Here is a 25913-nt window from a genome sequence, read left to right as displayed (position 1 = left end):
AGTCAAGAAGAATTCCTTACATGTTACCAAAAAAAACTATTTTAACTATTCCAGTACTTGCAGGGCAGACTCTTAAAGGAGCAATAGTTATTACAACAGCAAATACTATCTTCGTATCATGGGAAAACATAAAAAGGTTTTGTGAGGGAGGGGATTTCTGGCAGTATTGGAAGATGCTAGATGTGCTTAACCCTGCCCTTATCCAGCATAAACTGGTGTTTCTCACGTCACATGCCCCAGCCACAAGAGCTCAGTTCTAATGTTTCCCCAATTACAAGTGTGGCAGATGTCATTTCTCTCCCCTCACAAGCCCTCCAAAAGCACCAGCCAATGGATCACTATGCTCATACACACACCCCTTGGTTGACAGACATGGCTCTTGACAAATTAAACACCTTGGTTGAGAGATATTTCTAGACCACCAACTTAAATGACTTTATCTTAAATTCAACTAGGGTATAAATGGAGCCCGCTGGAGATTCATGTTGAGTTGATCTTTCTTGAACCCTCCCTGGGCTGGCAGTTGGAGACTCTCCTCATTAGATTCAGGATCTGTCTAAGGAAATTATCGTAATGATTGGTTAGTGATTATATCTTCTGGGTACCCTTGAGAGTCCGCACTTTTTGTGAGTGGCTGAATGCACAGTTTGAGTCATCATTCTAAAGTTTCGAGATCCTTTGAGTCCAAATCCACTATGTAGTCTAAACTTCTAACCAGTATCCAAATCAGTGTTTTATTATGTTGTCAAAGTGCTGAATAATTCTGGTTAAACTCCATTTCTAGCTGGTTCTCTGCTAAACAGTTCTGGTTAGAATAAAGCCTGTTTGGAGCATAAATTCATTTTTGGTGTGCTTCTGTGATGGTTTCCACATGCCTGCCTTTGCCACTTACATTGTATGGTTAAGCATGTCATTCTGAACTCTGCATTTCTCACAATATTTTCTATGATTTTTTTATTCAAAGTTATGTCACTTTCCTTCTTGTTTTTCTACTTTTAGTGACATTTGGTTTGACTGTTTTTTTTGCAAAAATATAGTACCAATTACAAAACAAAAATTTAGGTGGTAGTAAAAAGCAGATGTAATGACATTTTTGTGAAAAAAAATGCAGCTTTGAGAAAAGGTTGTAAGTGAACTTATTTAAAATAAAAGATAAAATTATTAGCTTCACTAATTTTGCTTTGAAAGCACTTTTTGTAGCTCTTATTCATGCTCAAGGCAACACAATTCATTAGGAAAAAATAAAAGATCAAGAAAGAAATAAAAACTTTAAATCCTCCTGTTTGATTTCAAAATGGATAGGAATTAAAACCACAAATTCTACATCTGTCTTTGGTGATGACATGTAGCACAGCAATTTGATAGGTACAGTTCATAGGATTAAGAACTTCATTAGACAATATAATTGCTGCAGTAGGAAACCTGCCCACACAGGCTTGTAAAATCAGGAAACACTGCCAGAAGAGACTGCTTTAACCATGCCATAACAATGATGCATCACATCAGCCGCTGTGGGAAAGATTCTGCTTCTCTACAAAGAACTTTATTTTGTTGCTACTAGATTATAAAAATAAAAGCCCCTCCATTCTCTATGTGCCTAATTTACCTCCTAAAGCACAGTTTGTCTCACTGATGTTACAGACTTCCTTGTGTCCCAGGGTATAATACTTATATTCAGTTAGGGATGATAGGGGGAAGTGTATGAGATGGGCCTGCTGGTGACACTTCAAGGTGTGTGACAAGGAAGAATCTTTGAATTGGGATGCTATTTAGTAGAAATTCTTTATTGTGGGTAACTGTCGTGTGTGCATGTGATCAGAGTAGGAAAAAGGACCTCTGAAGCTGAGATGCAGTAAGAGAGAAGCGTGAGGTGGAACAGAAACTATTAGTAATAGCAACTAAAGATATGAAGCACCCAAAAGCTATAGAGCATGGAATAAGGAATAAGATTTATATATTCCTTTCAGCCACTATATTGCTTACTGTTGAAATGCCCATACACCATAGGCTTTAAACTCAGACTGCAGGAGAACATCACAGGCAGATAATAAAAAACATTTCATACTTTATCAACCTTGTACTCACTTTGTGCTTTGTTATTAGTTATACTGTTGCATCAGCGTATCTGTCACTATTCCATACATTTGGAAAGCTATTTCTGCCTTAAAAATGACAAAGTCAGATGAGACTGTCCCGCAACAGAATCAACTCTTTGTGAGTCAAATGGGCAACGGAACATCTCTCTCTCCCACTCTCTCTCAAACACACACACACACACACTCTAGTGGGTGAGTTATACTAGCACAATATTGAAAAAAAAAAAAACCACAACCAAACAAACAACAACAACAACAAAAAAAAAAAAAAAAACACAAACATATATATATATTTTACTTATTCAAGTTAAAGTTTAAAGAGGATTGTAGTTTTAACAGAACATCTATGTAAAGATATCTTTACACTATCTGAATTGCATGTAGTCACATAATGTTCCCATAATGAACAATGATATGTCAGTGAAATTTTTGGAATTCTTTTGGCATGAAAGGCAAAAGAAATAATTAGATCTCTTCTGGGTCAGCTGGTGGTGGTCTTGACATATTCACCGCATGTTACACAACTGTTTATTAGTTAGCAGTAGCTCAGGGTGATCTGAAATGCTGGGTTCTAACTTCAGGTTATAGAAAAAATATGAAGTTGCTAGTAGGAATACAGTATATAGATCAATAGTCCTAAAAAATTGTTTGATACAATGAGTAAGATGGTAGTTATTCTGCAGAGGAAGGTGAGGGATCTGTCTCTTTTCCAGTGCTAGGCAGCCAAAGGGGCAAAAGCTGTATGACAGCTGAGACCCATCCTTTGTTTATTTGGTCCAGCTCAATGCAGTAGAATAACTCTTGTCAAATGGAAGACTAATAAAATGGATGGTGTTTTTTCTCTCATGCCAAATCTTAATGTTATAGTCTTTGAGTGACAGAAAGTTACAAAAGGCATTTTGCTTAAATAGTTACAGCAAGTGAGCTAATATTGGAATATCAATATCTGATAGATAAATAATATAGGATATTTACTGTTATTCCGTCTTGGAAGGGGTTGACTTTAGTTTGACCATGAGTTAAAAAACAAAAAAGCAAACAAAAAGAAAAATATAAAGAGAACATAAAATAGGGATTTCAGACAACATAAATTGGTGTTAAGTTACTAACCAACTGACCTAAGTGTTTTCCTGGAAAATCCTCCAGAAATAAATGAACAGATGGCTTCTTAGATTGTCAGTACATAAAGGATTTGATACTTAGCTAAGTCTCTTTCTGTTCTGGTCATGGTAAGAGACTCTTCCTCTTCTCCACCATCTATCAGATACCTGACTTTTCCCTTTGGTTCTATCTTGCCACTACATATTTAATAGCTATGGACTTATTTTCATCACAGGAAACAAGAATGCTTAAAATGTATTGTGAAATAGTAACTTTTTGTGATAATGTTCAGGTAGCTACTAATTCTTTGGAACTGATTATTGTATAAACAAAACTCAGTTCAAGCAAAAAAATACTGGCGCCTACTCCTTAATTTTTACTGCAGAATTTCAACAAAAAAATCTTGATTTCAAAGTTGTTTTCTTTTCTTGAATTGATTTTGAAAATACTATAATATTGAGCAAAACTTGGAAAAATCTATGGATGTCTTGTTTAAAATAAAATAGATATTGTGAAGCATGTAATAAGACAGAGTAGTGATGCTAGTGAACAACAGCTGTCTACTGAAGAAAAACAGCAAATCCTCCAGTATGTTTAGTATGCTTTAGATGTACAGGAAAGATACTCTAGGCCATGATGTCTTTTCCTCATCTTTCTCAAGTGCTCTGTATCTTGCTCTTGTGCACTTCTCACAAGTATCATTCCCTTGCACATTCAACTCACAAGGGAAGATTTTTTTTTCCAGAGCTAATTTTCGGGTTGGTATACTCATCTGAAAAGTAGCTCTCTGAGGAACTAAAAGCTAAAAACATTTAAGATGTATTTCAAAGTAAATAGTCTTTTATGAAAAATGAATCATTCCTCAGAGCAAAATTCTATCAGTGATTGAAAAAGGCAACAATGTATTTTCTCCTGAAATGTGAATTGCTGGTGTACATTGTACAATCTTAAAATTGTAGAGTCATAGAGTCTTCTAGGTTGGAAAAGACCTTTAAGATCATAGAGTCCAGCCATTAACCTATCACTGCCAAGTTCAACACTAAACCATGTCCCTATGTACCACATCTACTTGTCTTTTAAAAACCTCCAGGGATGGTGACTCAACAACTTCCCTGGGCAGCCTGTTCCAGTGCTCAATAACCCTTTCAGTGAAGAATCAATAGATTGATGACTTTACATTTTGTTATAGTTAGATTTCCTCTATTATTTCATTTTTCATTTACATGGATCAACTAATTTCTAATAAGCATGTCTTAGATTTTCCATAATATAAAATATGCGACCCATTTTTCTGCTGTGTGTGTTTCTATGCAGACCTGTTGACCCATGGCTTCAACTACAACCGAGTAGTGAGTTATAATGAAATTTTTTTTTGTAAGTTGCATAAATTACTCTTATATCTGAAGACCTCTGAATGCTTAATATATATCACCTTAAAGAATATTATTAATGCCATTATTTGTAAGACACAAAATGATTCACCTAAGGTTATTTTGGCAAAACAAGGACTGATTCCTGATCCCCAAATCTCAGCCCAGTGCCTAAACATGGACATTTCTTTCTCCTTCTGGTTATACAGATGTTGTAATCAGAAATGTAACAATATTTAAAGAGGATATGGCGAGAATTTGGGGGAGGCTGTCACTGAAGTATGGAGAGCCAGAGCCTCTGTATTTGGCACATTCAGTGCAATGGTAAAGGTAATGTCTTGCCCTTCATTTGAACCTCCTGTCCTCTTTAAGATCCTTAACCGAGGTCTGAAATGAAAAGAAATGTACTGAGATAAATTGAGTGTCTTAAAGTACAGTGTAATAGGCAAAACTTTAATCCCTTTTTCCTTAAAAAGTCAACTAGGCTACCGTGCAAATTGTGTGTATATGTATGTATATTTTTATATCTATATATACACACATATATATTTTTTCTGGTGAATACGTACATCTTTATGGAGATCTGCATGTGTGAATTTCTGAAAGTAAATTATTCATGCTAGTGATAAAAACATGTAGTTAATATGAAAATTGTATAACATCTTTATTTTGCTTATGTGCATATGTACATAATATAAGCACTTTTACTTTTTTTTTTTTTTTTTTTGTGGAAAACAGAGTCTTAAAACCAATCTTTGTTATTTTTAAATATAATTTTCCACTGGAGAAGTTAGAACTATTTGCATATTTATTAAACATATTTATTTTACCCAGAAAATCCATAACTATGATGCTGCACCTCATTGAAAGTCTGTTTCTACAAGCAGCTGAGGTCATTATGTAGAAAATTCTGTACAAAAATATAATATATATTGGCTAGATTTAGAATAAACTATAATAGGAGCTGGTAGAGATTTTGAGCCTTAGGCCATAAAATTCAGCAAATGCAATCATTCTTCTGGCAACAATGACATCAACTAACTTTTGGAAAGCTGAGTAACTAGACACACTGGTCAACTCTTAAAATTCAGTATATTTTGATAGTCATCACATAATTGAATCTGAAATGTTTCATTTATTCTTTCTTCTGTGTGGATGGTGTGTCAAATCAGTACGATTTGACTGTACATAAATTCTGACATTTTAGGGACAATGACTATGGGAAAAACTTCTGAATCTTTATGGAATTTTTCAAGTTTGGTAGTAGGTTCTTCCAGTTCTGATTGCAGACCTGTGGATGAAGTAATGCTATGGTAGCAGATCAGCTGGTGGAAAAGGTGAGGAGACAGGACATCATTCTAGATTCACTGGAAATATTCCCAAAAGGCACAATTTTATTGCTCAGTTCTTCTCTCAGGAGTACTTACCTCTTTTTTGTCAGTCGGGCACAGATGTAGAAAGCTACAAGTTGATAGAGCAATTTGACTAGCTTCCCTTTCCTGCCACTGTGGCATGTGGAGTCAGGTTTTTAAAATATTTATGTCTGGAAATGAAGATACACACCTGCTGGAATGGCTAAAAGAGCACACTAACCCTGAAGGGCTCATAGGCAGAACTGCTTACCTCCAAGTTCTGTAGTGGTGGCTTTCATTCCCCCACTTGGATAGAATGTGGAGTTGCTAGGAAAAAAAAAAAAAAAAAAAGGAGAGAGAGAGATGTAAAGAAAGATAAAGAACAGAGATGGATAAAACACAAAATCCTACCTTTTCCTTCTTCCTTGACAGAAAATCTATGCAAAAACAGCATAGCATGAGGTAAAATGAGAGTGGATAGCAGATGAGAAATACCTCAGGACACAGCAGAGAGGGATATTGTCAGGAACCTGTCTAGTCCAGAACAAGGATTCAAACCTAAACACACAGGGTGCATACATCACTGCAACAAGTCGAATATATTTGCACATTTTCAAACATATGACCAGATAACTTGCAACCAGCTAAATAATTAAAAATAATCAAATGGCTAAGTAAGGAATAAAAGGTGGAGAGTAGAAAGAGCAGTATGTCAGTTTTATGGAGTGGTTTCAACCAATATACCATTTACAAGGATATGAGGTCACTGTAATACAGCAATGTGAGTTAGATCAGACCCTGACTGAGTACGGGCAGGAGAAACGGATGTCTTGACTTTAGCCAGAAGCTAAACAAAGGGAAGGCACCAGCACTGTGGGAACAAGTTTGTCAGCGACCCTTTGCAGCTGGTTGTACAAAGATGGCACCTCTCCCCAGCCACTGTTCTCCATGATTCAGTGCACTTACTGCAGACATCCCTGTATCTCCAGATGCATTAGCTGGAAGAATAGAATTTGACTTTATGACTAAGATATTTACAGTCCTGTCAAAATTCCGACTTTCTTTTGTACTATTAGGAAGAAGTACGTATCCTTTGGGAGAGTAGAGGTCTCTATATAAAAACGATTAACCCAACAGAAAGATGCAGAGATGAAAAATGGGCAGTAAAGAAGGAATTATACCGGTGAATTCTGGTTGTCTATTGCAGAAACTGATAGCTGTCAGGTTGATCAGTGGTGATGACAATGGCCACAGGTCTATGTAAAGGAGTCCCAGAGCTTGCATCACTCTCAGTATCTCAGTGACTTGACAGGTATGTGGTTTTTGATACATCCCTGAGTATGACTCTGGAGGTAGTTGAAGAACTTATTTGAAACATCAATCTTTAATGAACACTGGGAATTTTTCCAGCAGCCTAGAGAAAGATAAGTTTTTATTTAAGTTTTCCAGGTTCCTGACATTACACATCAAAGTTGCCCTAGTAAAGGTATTTGTACCTTTTCAATGTATTTTTGAATGATTTAATTGACTTTTATTCCTATATATAAAAAGAGAAGTTAAAGTCTTTTAATTGCATCTGAAAAAAAAGATGCAAGTCAGCACATATTAAACCTTTTTTCTTCAACTGCATCATATTCCCCTTGATCACCTTTTCTGTCTAATTTTTCTGAACAAGAAGAGGTTTTAACTTGACCAGTCCTGTCTGGGATCCCCATCTCCACCCCTGGGCACCCTGCCTGAGCTCTGCCACAGGCATTCCTGCCCCTTGCTCAGTCTCCAGCCTTGCCTCTGCCCCAGTCCCATCCTCAGACCCTCTTCTAGTCCTGTCTCCTGCTGGTGCTGGGCTGGAGTCACAGGAAGGACCCTGGACCTGACTCTGTTCTGCTTGACACAATCTGGGATTGTCAGTGGACCTTGCTGTCAGCATCCTGCTCATCCCAGTCCCCACACCATGGGGCTGTGCCCCAGCTGAGAGGAGCACTGCCCCTGCCTGAGCTGGCATCTGGCTTGTCCTGTTCTGGGGAGCAGTGACACTCCTGCTGCTGCCTGGCCAAATTTGAGGTGTGACAGAGAGGTGTTTGGAATGCAATAGTCTGATGCTATGCTGTGCTGTGGTGTTGAATTTACCTCATTTCAGTGCAAGTTAAGTAGGGGATGCTTTTAGCATCACAGAAAACTAGATCAAATATCTGCTTTATTCCTATCTTTCAGCACTTTTTGTAGCTACTTGGAATTAAACACAGTAGTATCTTACAGAATTCCCTGGATTTTGTAAAACAGCATTTTTTTAAGAGACAGAGTTAACTTTGGGTGGCCTACATCCAAATTTATACAAAGTGCAGAATTCCAAGAAGTTTCCAAAGAGTGAAATTTAAAGAGGTATTCTGATTTTTGCAGTAGAACTATAATCATTCTTTTTAGTAAGACAAGTAAAATCTTCTTGGGAATACCTTCAGGAATCACAGAATATTGTCTATGTTGTGGTATATTATTATGCAAACATGAACAAAACTCCAGTGTAGGAAAGTTGTTGGGTGAATGTTAAAACATTCTGATTTCATAAGACATGAGAGGCTGCTCCTTTAAGAAAAGAACAAAAACAAAAGCATATGGGAGTGTAGGTATCAGTTGAGAGGCCGTGGCCATGTGTACATGAACTGTCAGGGAGTCTGGAAATACTGCCTCTCATCTTGGGGCCTCTGATACAGGGTTAACGTTCACTGAAGTTTGTTCAGTGGAAGGACCCCAAGCTGGCCAGGGGCTGTAGCAGTTGACCTACTAAAAGTGCCTGAAGGAGCTGGGCTTGTTCAGCCTGGGAGAGAGCTTGGGGGGGAGCTAACAGCAGCCTTTCAGCATCTACAGGTGGTCATCAGGAAGACAGAGGCTCTTCACAGCAATGCAGAGTAGAGGGCCAAGAGACAACTGGCACAAATGGAAACAAGAAATATTCAGGTCAGATGCAAGGAAAATCTTGTCCTCCACGAGGACAGCCAAACTGTGGAACAAGCTGCCCAGAGAGGTTTCACACTGTCCTTGGCAGATTTTGAGATTGCCCTGAGCAATCTGGTCTGACCTCAGGGCTGGCCATGCTGTGAGCAGGAGATTGGACTAGAGACCTCCTGGGGTCCCATCCAGCCTGGATGCTGCTTTGGTTACACTTCACTTCTCATTCAATGCAGTAATAATATTACAGCTGGCAATGAGATGGTTGATAATATATTGTTCATAATAAGGTGGCTCATATAAATGAAAGAAATTGATGTACACATCAGCAAAATGTTTCATTTCAGAAAGAACCCCACAAGACTGGTTTAAGCCAGTTGACCTAACATGGGGCCAGAGAGTGAGCAGGAAGGGGATCATATGAAAAAACAAGGAAGTATACAACCAAATGCCAGGTGGAGATGAAAAAAAGACTTTGTATCTTTTATCTTATGTTTAAGATAAAAAAAAAATTTTTAAGTCTCAGGACGGTACTTTTCAAGACATGAAATATTCTTTTGAATTTTCAAAAGTGGTATCTTAGATTTAAAGCAAAGTGGCTGAAGTATAGTTTTAGATTTAAAATAAGAACTAGAGCAAATCATTTTATTGCAGAAACAGGATGGTTTATATAAACTGAATAAACAGTGTGTGCCAATTTAACGTCTGAAATTTCTAAGAAGTTGTTTCCTGAGAGTTATGCCAGGGACAGCAATCAAACATTTTACTCTCCCTCTAAGCATCTGATATATATTTAATGTATTTACAGATTTCATGAGTTCTGAAAAAGGGCTGGCATATTTTAAAAAATATTTTTGTTAACATCCTGCCTGCAAAGTTGGCAGCAGTTTGTTCATTCACAACTCCTAAGAGATGAAAAGCTTTTATTTTCTTCAGTGCCCCTTAAAGCATTAATTTGCTGCTTTGGATGACTTTCTAAAGCTTATAATTGGACCATCCACAGGAGCTAATCAGCTATCATGAAAACCCATGCACACGACGATCAGGGAGACAAGTTCACGGCTTAGAAGCATACATTTAAGAAATCCAGCTCCTTTTTTTTTTTTTTATAATAAAAACAGCAATTAAAATTATCTGAGCAGTTCAACTTTATCTTTTTCAGAAGGCTTTGGGCTCCGCTGGAGGGCGGGGGTGGGGGAGAAAGAACAACCTGGCTCCTTTTCCCCGAAGAAACCCCGAGCGGCACCGGCCCCGCAGCCGGCCAGGGGCTGCAGGGGGCGCTGCAGCACCGCCAACGGGCGCGGCGGCGGGAGCGTTCGCTGCGCTGGGGCTGCGGCTGCCAGTGACACCCCTGGATGTTTGGCTGTCGGCTGTCACATACAGGCCCCCAACCCATTTGATTTCTTACACCGTAGTGCCAGGAGCTTGAAAGAAATGCACTTCTAAAATAATTATTTTTCAAGAATCAGCTTTCCAGCTTATTATAGCTTTCTTGTCCTCACATTGCTGATGCTTGCTCAAATTTAAGAGGTAGAATTAAATTGAAGACTTTTACTGCAGCTACTGACATGGCTTGCCTTATACGGTGCAAATTTTTCTGGAACCATAGGACAAAGATTAAAAGTGGCATATTTATATCTTGATTTAAAAAAAAAAAAATGTATTTTATTGTGGCGCAGAGTGCATTCTTTCCTGAAGAGAACACAAAATAATATATTTTCATATAGTGCCATTTGACTGAGTCTACCTCTTCTATTTCTTTCTATCTTAAGACATTATTAATGTAAAAAAAATATACTGTGCAGAAGCTGAATTAGTACGATTGACAAAGAAGCTGCTATACTATAACCTTTTTTAAAGAAGCTCTTTTGTTGAATTTCTGCCTCATGAATAAGTGGTGTATTTGCAAACCACTTGTGATTGCACCCCTGAAAATAAATTGCTGTTCCAGATATTCTGTCCTTTCAAATAACATAGTATGTCTATACATTTGTCAGATAGTGTTGCGTATATCCTTGTGACCACAAAAGAAGTAGGAGGTTGTAAGTATATGAAATTTCTGTAGATGTTTTTTTTTTTTCCATTTTGCCTTAATAGAAGTTGTCTTCATTTTCTTCTCAGTTTGCCTCACAGCTGTAGGATGTAACATATGCAGTGGACTTAAAATGTGGCATATTCCAGTCTGGATGTGATCTGATTCAGGTATTTTCATGTTTTTTTTCAAATACCTTGTGTTGCAAGGAATGGATGTTAAACATCCATGGCTCTCAAGCAGCTCTGTGCAGAGTTCTTTATTCAGATCAGTAAAATGGGCTCAAAATACATAAGATTACTGAAATGTAACAATACAGATTAAAATAAAAATCTAAATTTCGTCCAACATGCCTTCCCTTTACTTGTCTTTTGCTACTCAAATGCACTGCCCATATGTCAGCTTCTGGATTGTCTGATTTAATTTTGCAGCTTCACTGCCTAACGAAGGCTAATCTTCCATGTGGAACACTGTTCCACATTGAGATGGTGCCAAGAATACAGAGATATATAACACTAGTTCCACAGTCACACCATCTTGCCATGCACAAATCAAAAAGGTCCATCATAAAGCCTCTGCTGGCATTCACATGCACTTATAGCAGAGAGCATGAGTGCTTACTGGATGCTAGATAATAACAAATGGAGGTGAGTGCCACCTATGATGCCAAACTAATTACTATGCTCTAACTTTTTGATTCAATATCAGCACTGAAAACTGATATTGGTTTATGTGTATGTTCCCTTAGCATTTAAACAGTCATTTTCTGTGTGCTAGTACTAGTAACAGATGTTAGGAGTTCAGCATAGTCTTTTAGAAACCAGGAGATATAACCAGCATCCTTCATTTACACTAGTTACAAGAAATTATTCAAGCTTACTTGCTAAACTATTTAGATTAAATACTACCAGCTTCCACCTTCTGTGTTCAACTGGACACTCATGAGCTGGTGAAGTCATATTCACTCATTCATATGAAACTTTGAATGTAGAAATGTACTCTTGGGAAAAACAAGTGTCTAAGATAAGAAATATAATACATAGTTACTAAGGTTCTGGAGCACAGGAGAATGGCTCCAAGTAATAAAAGTCACAGAAATTAGCGCCTGAAATGATCTTGAGTTGTTTATCTTTTTCCATCTGATAAATGTTTTTTTAACATCTAAGAAAGAAAACTTGCTCTGAATGCCAGCTTGAAAGATTTTTGGAAGAATGATCAAGGAAACTGTTGTTTGCTTTCTGCAGCAGTTCAGAAGCTTCCTCATTCTTTGTAAGTAAATAGATTACATCAAAGACATCTGACTCCATCACCACCTTCCTCCTAACTGAATCAATACACAGTGCCCTGAGCTTTGACTGAGTACTCTGGTCAAAGACAGTAAAATTACTCTGTGAAATTTCATCTATACCTTGACTCCACCAGTTGACGATTTCAGTGTTTTTCTGTCAGACAAAGGTCATCTTCACATCTCAGGAGAGATGTCATAGTTGCAGTTTGTGGATAAATGAAAGCTACATTGTAGTGATAATTCCTGACATTAACTAGATGCTGGTTGTGGATCAAGATCCTTCAGCTTAATCTGTCTTGCACAATTAACAACTTAGAACTGACTGTACTTCGTAATGGGATATGCAGAGGTTTTCCTTGATGTTACTGCTTTTAGATTAGGTGACTTTTATTTATGTAAAGTATACACCTCCACTAGAAATTGCAATGGAAATTGTCTGTGTGCTTCTTCATAAGACAGTGATGAATACGGGGAACATGTGAAGCTAGTATTCCACACACGTGTTAAAAGCAGATGAGAAAACTTCTGTCACGATTCTAATAAAAAATATGTTTTTAAATTCTGCCTTCTCTATAGAGGAAAAAAAAAAAAAAGGAAAAAGTGCTGTTTGGTAAATAGGACCTTTTCTTGATTCCACAAAACTGCTTTAAAAATTAAGCTGACAATGGTCTCCCATTTCTATACTTATTTCTTTCCCTTTTTCACCAAAGTAACGACTTGTACCGATAACGTGCTCACCTGGTGCAGCTGGCTAAGCTTTTCATCTCTGTATTGCTTGCTGTTGCTGATATATTATTTCTCTTGATATAGCTGCAGTTTTCAAAATACTGGTATTCCTTTATTAACTCTCCCCCTCTTTTGAATGTGACAGTTCCACAAGGTATCCTGATTCTCTTGCAGCCATTATACCCCTTTGGCTGCTGCTTTCACACACTCGTGCTCTTACATACAGGCTATAGTAGGTGGTGTTTCCTATACGCCACAACTGCTGGTGTGATCGAATAGCTCAGCAATATCTTTTGCCATATGGAGCACTGCGAGCTGCTGATGAGCAGCATTTCTGTCTATGAAAAATTGTTTTGAAGATGCATTCTTCTGAACATATATTTAATGATAAAGGACAGAAAAAGCCTCAGATTGAAATTCCAAATGGTGAAGTGGTACTAATTTACCCCAGTGGGGCATCAAATGCTGCGGGCTTTTATTTTGTTTGTTTTTAACATGCATATATTCACAATAAACTAACAACCAAGATAAACTTAGCAGACTGACAGGTATCTAATAAAACTTGCAACTTCCATTACTGTCAGGAAGAGATGTGGTTCTCAGCTACAATAGATCATGGTATGAGCTACACAGAAAATTCCTCCTTTAATTTTTTTCTAATCTGTAAAGTATAACATCCACAAAAACTGGTATTATGTTTTCAACCATAAATATAACAAAAAGGCAAGCAGATTCTAGGTAAAATATCACTGGCCTTAGTCTGCTATATTTTATGTCAGTTGACAAAAGTAGAAATTTCAGAATCAAAAGAGTGATGACAGGGGTAAAATGGTGGGAGAGTATCCTGTAACATACAAGCCTATTACTTATTAATATAATTTAAATAGTGGTGACTTGTTCTCTCATTGTCACATATTATCTTGAGGGGAGCTGTTGTTTCACCTTTATTGTGGGCTGCCTTTCATAGCATATCTTACTCCCCTTCCTATCTTGGTTCATTTTTATGTGTGAAGCAAAATCACTGTCGAGGATCCAAGCTAATTGTATCTTCATAAATATCAGAAAACGTATCTTAATAAGAAACAGAACAATCAGGAGATTTAAATAAGAGGAAAGATAAAAAGACAATAAAATGGCATTTTTTTAAGAAAATTTGCATTACCAGAGGAAAAATCAATAACTATATACACTTTAATCTTTGTGTGCTTATGCAAATCAGGGTAAAATATAAATATACTAAATATAAATTAACAAGAAAGACCAGGTGTCGAGCATTAAATAGCTAATTCCAAAGGAGCTATGCTGATACATACTCCAAATATAGCTAAAAAATATTTGCACAGATGTATACAATTTAATTTGGCAAATAAGTAAGACATTTGCCTCGATCTGTCTGCTGCCATTGGCATAGACAGCTTTTGTGATGCAGAGGGCTGAAGTTACCGTTATTGATGATTCTGAAAATGCAGTCTGTGTTCTGATACATAGTCTGTGAGGCTGTAATAAATGGTCTGTATTTATTCTGTGCATCCTAGTCTTCAAGAAATTTTAAAGCTGTAATTGATGCCTGCCATTGTTTCAGAAAGTTCTACTGATCTAACCTGATTCGTTTCTGCATATCCTGGACTATGACATTTCACCAAAATTCGTTACGTGATACATTGTGTTAAGGCATGTCCTTTAAAAAGACAACAAATTTGATTTTGATTATTTAAACTGAAGGGCAAACATCATATCACAAAGTCATTTGATTCAGTGTCTAATTATCCGCACAAGTTTGAACAAATCACCAGGGAAATTAACCCATGTTATGCACAAAGTCCATTGTGTATTTGATAAAAAACATTAGTCACTGAGAAAATGATGTGATTTAAGGAGTAAGAAATGGAAGATGCAATCTGTTTATATAAAACATTTGTGCATTGGTACTAACTGATCCATGCCATCTTATTATTATTTCGGTGGGCAAAATACTATCAATGTGGACTTTTTAAGTAAGAGCACTTTCTAAGTGCTTGTATATAAGGCTGATGATTCTATTGCCTTCAGTGAGCCTTATTATTTTACTATATATATTGAATGCGTATATTGTATTATTATATATTTTATTTATACTGCATATATAATTTAAGGAGGGGAAAGGAATGGAGGGAGAAAGAGATATGTCTCATATGTTGAAGGACAACAGGGAATTCAAAACAAAGAACCAAAGTTGAGTCCCTAACTATGGTGTTATGATGTTTCTGAATTTGCAGTGCAGTTATCTGAATGTTACATATACCTTTGTTATCCACATGTAAAATATTTTGCAAATGGAGGAAAGGAGTGGATGGTATTTTGTTTTCCAGCTTGAAGCCTTATGCTACTCTTAGGATTCCTGCCATTTATTACTAAATGAGCAAAACAAGGATTTTAGCTGTTCCTAATCAGTTAAATGGCTCTAAATTTATAAATATGCTACCTCACACCACAGATTCTGGAAAACAAACAAACAAACAAACAAAACCCCCAAAAAAACAACAAAAAACCCACCACACCAAAAAAACAAACCTCTTTAAAATAGATACTTTGTTACTTAAGTGGCTTAAAAATAACCCATGTATGTTAGTACTGATCCCATAACTGGAACTATTGCTGGCTTTTTCGTTCCTTTATTGTTTTCTAATAAATTCCTCCAGAGTTCCCTCATACTTTTATAGTTGATCTGTCTTAGGTATAAGTGGATCAGGATGTCCAAGGGCACCTTCACGAAACTATATTAACTCTAAAAGTTAATTTCGTCTTGCAAATACTCAGAAACTTTTCAAAGTATCTATTTTTAAATATTTCTTAGTAGGGATGGAAACCGTAAAATTAGTTTTACCGACACTGTGAACAGTCTACATTCAATCTTTAAAGGAATCACTAACTCACTAAAATATGGTATTGGCAGCATACTTTTAATAAAAGCTTTTAAATATGCCAGTATAACTCTGCCTTTCTTGCTGACCATTAGATAAATTATTTTGTTGTTTCTGAAACACTATGAAGTTACAGGAGAGATTCCCCTCAATATCTAATAAGCAACACAAAATGTAAAAAAATACGAAAAAGCTTTTTTATAGTTTGTCAGCTGATGAAACAGACACATTTTCCAATGTTTTAAGTTTTTTAAAGATTAGAAAAACAATTAAGTTATTGTGGGTGAAAAGCTGCTGCACAGCAGCTGGGCCACGATATAAATTTGTTAGTGTGCAGTGGCAAGTGCAAGCAATTCAAGTTTCTCTTAATCTTTCACTGTAGATTGAGGTAACTCCAGTAACTTTGTTTCTCATGACAGGCTGACTGTTCTTCCAAATGGCATCCTGAGGGAGTAAAGGTGGACACTGTTTTTTCCTCAATATCAAAGCCAACCACAAGCTTCCTCAGATACAGCACACAACTCCTGTACAAAAATGCATGAAGCATGAGGAACAAACAGGGCTATGATCTCTTTGGGGTCATGGAGGTGTGGTGGGATAACTCAGATGACTGGGGTACTTTGATGGATAGATACAAGCTCTTTATGAAGGGCCAGGCAGGATGGTGAGGAGAGAGATCTGTCCTGATGTGAAAAAGCAGCAGGGGTGCCTGAGTTCTGCCTGTGGGTGGATGATGAGCTGATCAGGATTAGTGGGTAGGGCAACACAAGCAATGTTCTTGTGGGTATCTGCTATCGACCATTTTATACAGAAGAAGTTGATGGGGTCTTCTTCAGATAGCTGAAAGAAGCCTCTTGGGGGACTACATCCCTGCTGCCTTAGGATGTGTATCTCAAAATATGATGTCATGGGAGCATAAAAACTTCTTTTAATGCATCCAGTATAAATGTGTAATAGAATATTAGATCTGAAGAAGATACATTTTGAAATATATTCTTCCACAAGTGAATTCAGACTCTTCTCTGCTAGACTGATTCCCTTTATGACAAAGAGTTTAAGGCACCTTCTTATTGTCGCGTGACCAAACAGAGTGCAGAGACTTAGAGAAATGGTGTTAAACATTATTAAGTACTATACATGAAACATCAGCTATCACTTGTTATCCCAAATTTCATTCAGCTTGAATGGATGTAGAAAATTTTTTTCCAGGCAATGAGAAACCACTTAAAGCATAGGAAACATGCAGTAAGGACCGGAAAGTCACTAGTAAAAATCATGTTACCTTTCATACCAGTTGTGATTGTTAATTTCCCACTAAAATTACTTCTGCTTATTTCTGATTTTTTTTTGTGTATTGTTGTTCAGGCTGTTTCTTAGTCAATATATTCTCTGGTGATACAGTTTCTCTTTTCATAGGTGGTCAGGCTGAAAATTCATACTGGACTTGAATAATTTCAGCTAGTACTTATACTAGAGGCAAATGTCATTGACCATTGTTACATATATTTTCTGGTGATAAGGACACAGAATAGCATAATGCTTTTTACCACTTATTTTTATTCTGTAGGTAGCTTGGACCTATGTGAAAGCCATTTGGAAAAGTACAAAAAGTAATATGGGTCAGCAGCTGCCTTAGATAAACAGAAAGATTTCTAGAATCAAGAGCAAACAGTAGCATACTGCAATGGTCTGGTTTCCAAGCTTCTGCAGCTGAGTGATTTTTGAGGCTATTTGATATTTATAGGCACTGTTCCTTGCAGTATGATTTGATGCATACAATGCACTATTGTACCTTTATTGAAATCTGACCTGTGTTTTGTTTTTTTGTGTGTGGGTTTTTTTGTTTGTTTGGTTGGTTTTGTTTGTTTGTTTGTTGTTTTTTTTTTTCCCCCACATTTTAATATTACAACAGTTTTTTTGTTCGCATGAGAAATACAGAATGTGGGGACAGGACAACTGTAAATAATAATTGCATTTTTGGCAAAATAAATCAGTTCTGCTTGAGTTTTCTTGAGGGATGGGAAAAGATCACCTTAACTTGCTCGAATGTCATAATTCTGATTCACTATGAAAAGGCAGCGTTACAAGTGAATTTTTCAGCTACTGTAACCACATGCATCTTTGAATTTGTTTCTATATCTGAGGAATAATTTTTTAATACATTTCACGTGCAGTCCTACAACATGTTCTCCAGCTTAGCCCTCAAATGGACCTTCAATACATCCCAGCATTATCTTCTGGCATAAAACTCAAGATTGAACTAGATCCTTTATGATTTTAGACCTCTGTTTCAGATGAGGTTATGTCCTTTTCACACTGTCATGGTAAAGGGGAAATTCTTTTTACATACCCTGAAATAAATTTGATTTCACTAAGTCCATCATAACTGAGCAATCTAATTACTTGTGCCTAAGTCATGAGAGAAAACCATGATACCATGAGGCAGGACTTGTATTATTCTTATGAAGTTAAAGAAAAAAAAGATTGAAATTAAGGAGAAAATATCTTGTTCCATTTAACACAGGACATAAATATAATATCAACCTCAAGCTATTAAGCATTGGAGATACTTGAGAAGAACAGCAGGTTAGTATAGACTTTGGTACACATTGGCTCTGTGCTTCCATTGTAGGTATGAATACACAAAATCCTTGTACAAGTAAACAAGCCATTTGGGTTCCATTCCTAAATGGGATGCAATTTGCTGAAAAAGAACAGTCTTGACTCATCCTTGCAATGTTTACAGTGATCTTGTGGTAAACTTCTGGTAGCAAGAAATATCTGTGACTGTAGGATTTTAGCCTCACCTGAGCCTAAAGGTTCCATCTGGAATAGAAGCAAGCAACAACACACTCCATGCAGAACCAGTGACTACAGGGAGATGAAAAATGGGCATATTTTGTCATGGGAATCTTCCCTGACATATTGTATATCTAATGTGTGTACTACTTTGTACATTTTGGAAGAATCTGTGTTTCTTTTCAAATTGACCTTATTTTCAGCAAACTGAGAAGAACAGAAATGAGTAAATGAATATTAATTTACTTGGAGCTTAAGGAGCACTCCTATGTTTATTTGTTTGCCTAGCTTTGGTCTGTCGTGCTCCAAAAAGCACAGTGGAAATGACTCAAAGACTCAGAGAGAGACAATAAAATTAGCTTCTGGGCTGCTGATAGAACCTGTAACTTTCACTGAAAATTTCAATAGAAGTTGCAGGTGCTCAGCACCAATTTGGATTAGTCACTAAGAACATACATGGCAAATCTTCAAGGTGAAATGGGCAAGTAGTAAATCCCTTTATAAAAATTATGAGAGAAGTTTAATGATGGTGGAGTGAATACTACTACAGTTTAAAAACTTTATGCTGCTTTGCAGATTGGTGTATACACTTAGGGCAAAATGTATCTTTTTATTTGACAGATTACATGATTTTGTGATGGTAAATATGCTTTTAGTTATTAATTGTTCATATCCCTTTGGACTGATACTGGCTAAATTAACTAATCCTTTTAACCTGTGATTTAATTCATTTCCCTTTCACTTAATAAAATACACTTACCAATAACAATGCTATGTTAAAATATATAAAGAAACTTCTACTTTTCCAGTGAATTAGTCTAACTAGCCTATTATGTTAATACAGAAGTTATTAAGTCACTCATTAATTCTGTCTGAAAGTATGACACCCAAGGAAGCAATTTCTGTTTGGTGTAATTGCCGACATTTGAAAAGCCGTTTTTATGGAGCAAATTATTTTTTAACACATTCACTTCCTTATTATCAATCTTATAACTGATACCATTTTCTATTTGCTCAGCCATCTCATCTCCCAGGTTCAAGATTAAATCATGCTGAGGTATCACCTAACTCCTTTCCTTGATCTATAGCTTGCCTTCTGATATTAAATCAGCCTGTGAGCCACTATACCATTTGCATGTCCTTGCCATGCTGCATAGCATTGCAAGCTCAATGTTATAAAAACATAAAATCATTCAGCACCAATTACAGCATTGCAGAGGTGCCATTAGGTAGCTGTCACTGATCAATAAAGACTTTCTATCTGGTGTTCCCTGATGACAGAAATATCTTGGCTCTTGACCTTGCACTTCACACTTCATTCTGTGATATATTATATGTCAGGATACAGCAGATGGTGAAAGAAGCAATGGGAGGTGACTACATTATACCCTGTTCTTGACTGCCTTTGACTTTAATTGCAGCGTTTACATTACTCTGCCTTTGCCTCATCAACTTGAGAATTGAAACATTGTCACTGGCTCTCTGTCATCTCTGATCATAATTTTTTGCATTAAACTCACTTTTCTCTCTGTCTTTTTCTGCTTTCCTTTCACATAGCATTTCCCTACTGCATTTTCTTTCTTATATCGATACATATTCCAGTTTCTTCCCACTTAAGGGGATGTTCTTTGTTGTGAAATTTGGTTCTTTTAGCAAATCAGTTTGATGCTTCTTCAGAGAAAACATTCTCGGTGGTGGAGAAGGGGCAAATCATGGATTAGTGCTAGCCATACAGCCCAGCAAGAGAAGCAATAGTGAAAAGTAAACCAAACCAAAAACCAACCAAATCAATTTATAATGTGTTTTCCCAGTGTGCTCTGTCCCCTGCAGTCGAAAAAAGGGAACTGCAGACCAATTTTTCATAGTCTTAACTGCAAAGGATACAGGAGCATATGATTGGAGAACGGGTACCTCTTTTATTTAGAGTTTAAAATAAATGTAGCTGCAGCTGTTAATGAGACTAAGAAGTGCGTGACTATTGTAAATTGCATTAAGTGCAAATTACTGTTTTCACAGATCACACTATTGTTTACACTGTTTTCTAAAAATGAAGTCTCTCTTTCTCCTCCTGGTAATCATAACTAGGTAAGTAACCAAATGATATTCATTAAACATGCTGCAGGGTGAGGGTTTTCAAAACAAAGTCCTAGGATGTGGTTATGCTACCTCCAGTAATGTCATTGCAACTGCATGGCTAAATTCCCAATTATCACTTAGAAAATGTACTAGCTGGTGTCAGACTTATTAGCATGATTATACATGAGGTACTGAAGAGGGAAGATAATCATACCATTGCATAATTGTTTTTCTTTAATATGGATAGCACTGGGTTTCCAGTCAGACATTGAGCAAATGCCTGATGTATCCCCATTTAAAACAAAAGTAAAGCTTCAGTAAATTCATGGGTTTCTTTCACTGGTTTTACAAGAATTAGGAATACAATTCCAGTAGCACTGGTAAACACAGGCTTCAGTATCTGGAAAAAACAAACAAACAAACCCCCAACAACAAAAAACATAAAACAGCACTTTGGCCACCACATTTCAAAAATCCTTAAAAGATCCTTAAAAATCATTTAAAAGCCCTCAACAAGAAAGAAGTGTAATATGATAATACTGTAAGATGTTGTAATCTGTAGGGGGAGGGAAGAAAAAAGATTGTAACAAAACTGGTCCCTATTTAACTAAAGATTAAGAATTTGCTTAAATTTGTGTAGGCAAAGTGGATGCCATGCTTAAACACCTAGACAAAGACATCAGTTTAGTTGACATAGTTCAAAAACCAGGCACTGCTCAAAATTGTGACAAATGCTCGATTCCATTTGCTTCTGTTCATAAAGAATTAAATATCTAATTCTTCATAAATGTCCTTAGAGGTAACAGAAATCTGTGAAAACATGCATGAGCCCATGAAACTGAACTGAATACCGGAAAATTAATTGCAGAAGTTTGGGACTAAATATCTAAGATTTTTTAATCTTTAAAGAAGAAACCTCAGACCTCCAATCAGAAACAGGTGCAATTCTGTATTACTAAACTGACACAGAAAAAAAGAGCAGAAAATATAAAATCCTGCCCCTTTGAAATCAAGAGCAAAAGTCATCTTGACTGCGTTGGAAGAAGTATTTCCCAGTGATTAACTGAAAACCATACTATGTAAAGCAAGCAACATGTATATTGAAGCAGATACACAATACTGACAAAACTAGCTACAGGTAATCAAGGGCTAATCACAGGTAACAAATTTCTGTAGGAAAAAGAAGAGCAAGGGAATAAAAATTATTCATTACCCCTCCAATGACTTGTATCCATAATAAATGCTCTCTGAAACAAGGTCTGCCAGCACGTCAAAGAATAAAAAAAGAATCTTTTCCAGTTCTCAGTTTTAAACATAAAAGTAAACTTCTTGTTAAAAACTACTTCCCCCTCCCTGCCCCCTAAACAAAAAAGTGACACATTTCTTGCTTCAAAAGTTTTTCCATTATAAAACAAATTCTGGAAAGCAAGAATTTACATGCATTGAATATGAATGTTCCACTTATTTCACTGGGGATATCCATAGAATATGCTACTTAAAAAAAGTAAGGTTGACAAAGAAAACCTAACTTTTAAGTATGTTTAATTATGTATCTGTTTCTCTCCTTGACTTTCTTCCTAGTGACATTTTAATTGTATAGACATACAAAATTTTATTTGGATATAGAAAATACATTTGATATAATAGTGTCAAAGATGAGAGCACTGTAGGGATAATGATGTATTTTCACCTAGACTGCTGCCATTCTCACACAAGACTTAATGATTTGTTATACACACTTGTCTGCTTTATATTTGACCATACCTAATTAACCCTTGAAGAATATATGATGGCCCAGGATTCCTTTAAGATGTACTTTCAACCTATGAAGTCTAGCGAGTCTTCACAAATTATAGGAACATTCATGACATTTACTAACAAGCAAAATCAGAACTGAAACAAGGATGTATGCACCTTGAAGAAGCACATCACCTTGGAATGAAAGTTGACTTTTAAGTGAACTTAAGCAGCACTTGATCTTGTTTTGACAGCGTGTCTTTGATGGTATTCAAGTATATATACTTCAGGAAGTTAATGTAGGGTACTTACTTTCAGGTAAGCAGTGAATTTAATATATAGGAATTATCCTTCCTTAAGGATCTTGCTTGCAAAGTTAATCTCCAGTCATTTACAAAAGCCTTTGCTTTAGGCACTAAAATCAAGTGACCTAACAGCCAACTAACTTTAAAAAAAATAATTACCCAAAGACAATGTAGCACTTCTGATTGCAGTGAATGTAGAAGATTTCTCATTGATTTCATTAGAACTAAGCTTAGATGCTTTGGGACCGGTACATCTCAAAGGGAATATGTTCCAAACTCAAACTGGGAGTTATTATTTCTGTATATGTTTGAAGACTTGGCCATTTGGATCTTACACATACTGTTTTGAGTCTGCTTGAACAAACTATGCAAAAGGTGTTTCTACTATGTATTCTGTTTGAATTAAAATATACCAGTGCTAAATTTACTGATTCATATTACAGAAAAATAAATAATTGCAAATCTAATGAGACTACTGGTCCTGTGAAAGGATTTTTGAAGAGTATATGGATGTCTTCTAAGACGTAAGCTATCTTTAATGTTTCTTCTCTTCTTTAGCACACGTTTTAATGTTAGTCTTTTTAAAAAGCAGTCGTGACATAATTTTTTGCCAGTGCTTGTCAGTCAACATTCTGTTTTAAGATGATTATTGCACATGGCTCAAGCTTTTCAAAGTAATCATTGCAGACATTTGGGAGGAGAGAAAAAAATCTCATCTAATTTATTCTCAAAATAGTGAGCATTTAAGGGACTGGTATGTATTTACTTTAAAATACTTGTGCTTGTTGAATGCAATCCAGGGCCAAAACTGGGGTGTAATAAATTGTTGACTGTGCAAAGCAGGCCTGTTTCCTCTTTCACTGCTCTAAACTGTTAGAGTGGGATCAATCTGTGCCCTGTTTTGCTAGTAATTTATTTTTAATAATACAAGAAATGCTCCCTCAAGTCTCCGATGCAGATTTTCTGGAGTCAGGGAAGGAAGTTAATTTGAACACATCTGCACCATCAAACATAATTGCTTCATAACACACTTGCATGCTGATTCAGTACATCATTCTGTCATTCCATTTATGTGAAATAGATGGTAGCATACCATGCAATAGAAAGCTATAGGAATGGACATTTGCAGCAGGAGAAAATTTAGAATGATTTGCAAGTAATTACAAAGATCGGTAGATAACAAACACTTTTTGTAAAACAAACAGAAATGTTTAAAATAAAATTATTACTAAAACAATTAAAGTTCAGTTAAAGTTGATTCAAGACATCAATTTCTGTATGCATACATTTGTAAGATTTCTTTGTATTTCTGTATGTTTTGGGTTAATATTTCTGCTGAAGGTCAGATGGGGCCTAGCTTGAAAGAAATTGTAGATACTAGAAAATATTTTTCTCTTGCAATTCTTTGGTATTCCTTGCTTCCCTGAATATAGATGCAGATTTGCTGACCCTGAAGGGACAAGCTTATTATCTCATCCTGTACACACCTGACATGTACTATGGAGTACAACTAAAAGGATACAACAGAGAATTTATCATGATCTAACCTGTAAATAGCACAATCCTTGCTAGGGATTCTTTTCATATAAATTCCCAGAGGAAGTAATTAAGATAACAACATAAATATAACTTTTCTGTGTCTTTTACTATGTCGTTGATAATTCCTTTAGAGACTGATTCTTACATCACACTCTCCACTTGCATTTTCCAGGTACAGCATGATAATACTATTTGGTTTCACATCATAGGCTGACCTTTAGTAACAGGAAGATTATTGTTTACATCAGCCATAATATCAACAAACAGTGTTTGGATGCTGTTTTGCCATGAAATTGTACTGTCCCTTCAAAGTGCTGGGGGGTCATCCCTGGCACTGCTGCAAATGGCATCATGATGTCCAGATGTTTAAATGAACCCTAAGTGTGTGACATGGATTGCTCTTTGTGTTTTGAACTCTTTTAAGCACAGATGGAATTAACTGATTCAGTGAGCATGAGTTACCTGTAACTGTGTGGGCTGCTGGAAACACACGCCTGGCTTGGTAAGACGTGACAATGTGATGGTGAAGCTGCCCAGGGTGTCAGTCCATCCAGAGAGGTCTGTACTGCTAAGTGGATGCAGAGGAGTTTGACTCTCATATCAGGTAAGAGAGGTGTTTTGACTGTGCTGCCTTGCAGAAAAGAAGTTGCTTTTTTTAAAGCATAAACTTCCAGCTGAGTTACCTATTGGAACAGACTTTTCTATGACTCATGTAGCCAGTTGGGGTTTACCAATATTTTACAGGGTTATAGGTAACTAAAGATCACCGAGCCGTCTGTGCTTAGCACATTTTAATGGTATCAATCGGTTCAATGAACCTGTATACTGTATTTAAAAAGCCTCTAGCCAGTTACCTAACTAAAGGCATGAAGGAAGAAATACAGAAAGGCTAATACATAGAATTATTTTCTACTCTGTGATTCACCTGAATCTCCTGTTTCTTGTTTTGCTTAAATAGCAGACTAAGCTTCTGAGCCATGAGACCAAGTATAGAAAAAAAGAAGAAATCTATTAAATGCTTCTGAGAATAAACAACTAAGAATATGGGTGGGAAAAGATTACATTGTAAAATCTCAATATTCAGCAATTTAGTAAATACATATCATAGAATCATAGAATGTCCTGAGTTGGAAGGGACCCACAAGGATCATCAAGTCCGACTCCTGCCCCTGCATATGACAACCCCACAGTTCACACCACGTGCCTGAGGGCATTGTCCAGTCTCTTTTTGAACACTGTCAGGCTTGGGGCTGTGACACCTCTCTGGGGAGCCTGTTCCAGGGCTCTACCACGCTCTGGGGGAAGAACCTTTTCCTAATGTCCAAACTAAACCTCCACTGGCACCTCTGCCTGCCATTCCCTCAGGTCCTATCACTGGTTGCCAATAGAACTCTTAGGTTGGTATATTTTAACACCTACTATACAAGAAATTAACTTTTAGAGAAAAAGAATTCTGTCTTTAGAAATACCATACTGAAGAACTTTTCAACCATTTATGCTTTTCCTAAATATCACAGTCATGAATCTTGTGGTAGCAACATCCATTGCAGGCTATAAATTACTTCTAATTCACAGAGGAGTGCGGGTCAAGTCAATACAGAATGTTAATATCAACTTTCAGCAAGTATCAAAGTATTGTAGGTGAGATG

At 36.5% G+C, this 25913-nt stretch overlaps 1 long non-coding RNA gene across 1 annotated transcript in view; it reads left to right on the top strand.

Annotated features, from left to right (window-relative positions):
- Window positions 1–25913, top strand: part of LOC110357916 (uncharacterized) — a 108865-nt gene that overhangs the window by 23697 nt on the left and 59255 nt on the right. The window contains exons 2-4 of the long non-coding RNA XR_002411909.2: window positions 20624–20692; window positions 23169–23249; window positions 24694–24868. This is a non-coding gene — a long non-coding RNA (uncharacterized LOC110357916). The remainder of the gene's footprint in view (window positions 1–20623; window positions 20693–23168; window positions 23250–24693; window positions 24869–25913) is intronic.

Source organism: Columba livia, chromosome 4 (genome assembly GCF_036013475.1).
Source record: "Columba livia isolate bColLiv1 breed racing homer chromosome 4, bColLiv1.pat.W.v2, whole genome shotgun sequence".
Lineage (NCBI taxonomy): Eukaryota > Metazoa > Chordata > Aves > Columbiformes > Columbidae > Columba > Columba livia.
This window is presented reverse-complemented; position numbering and strand designations above follow the sequence as displayed.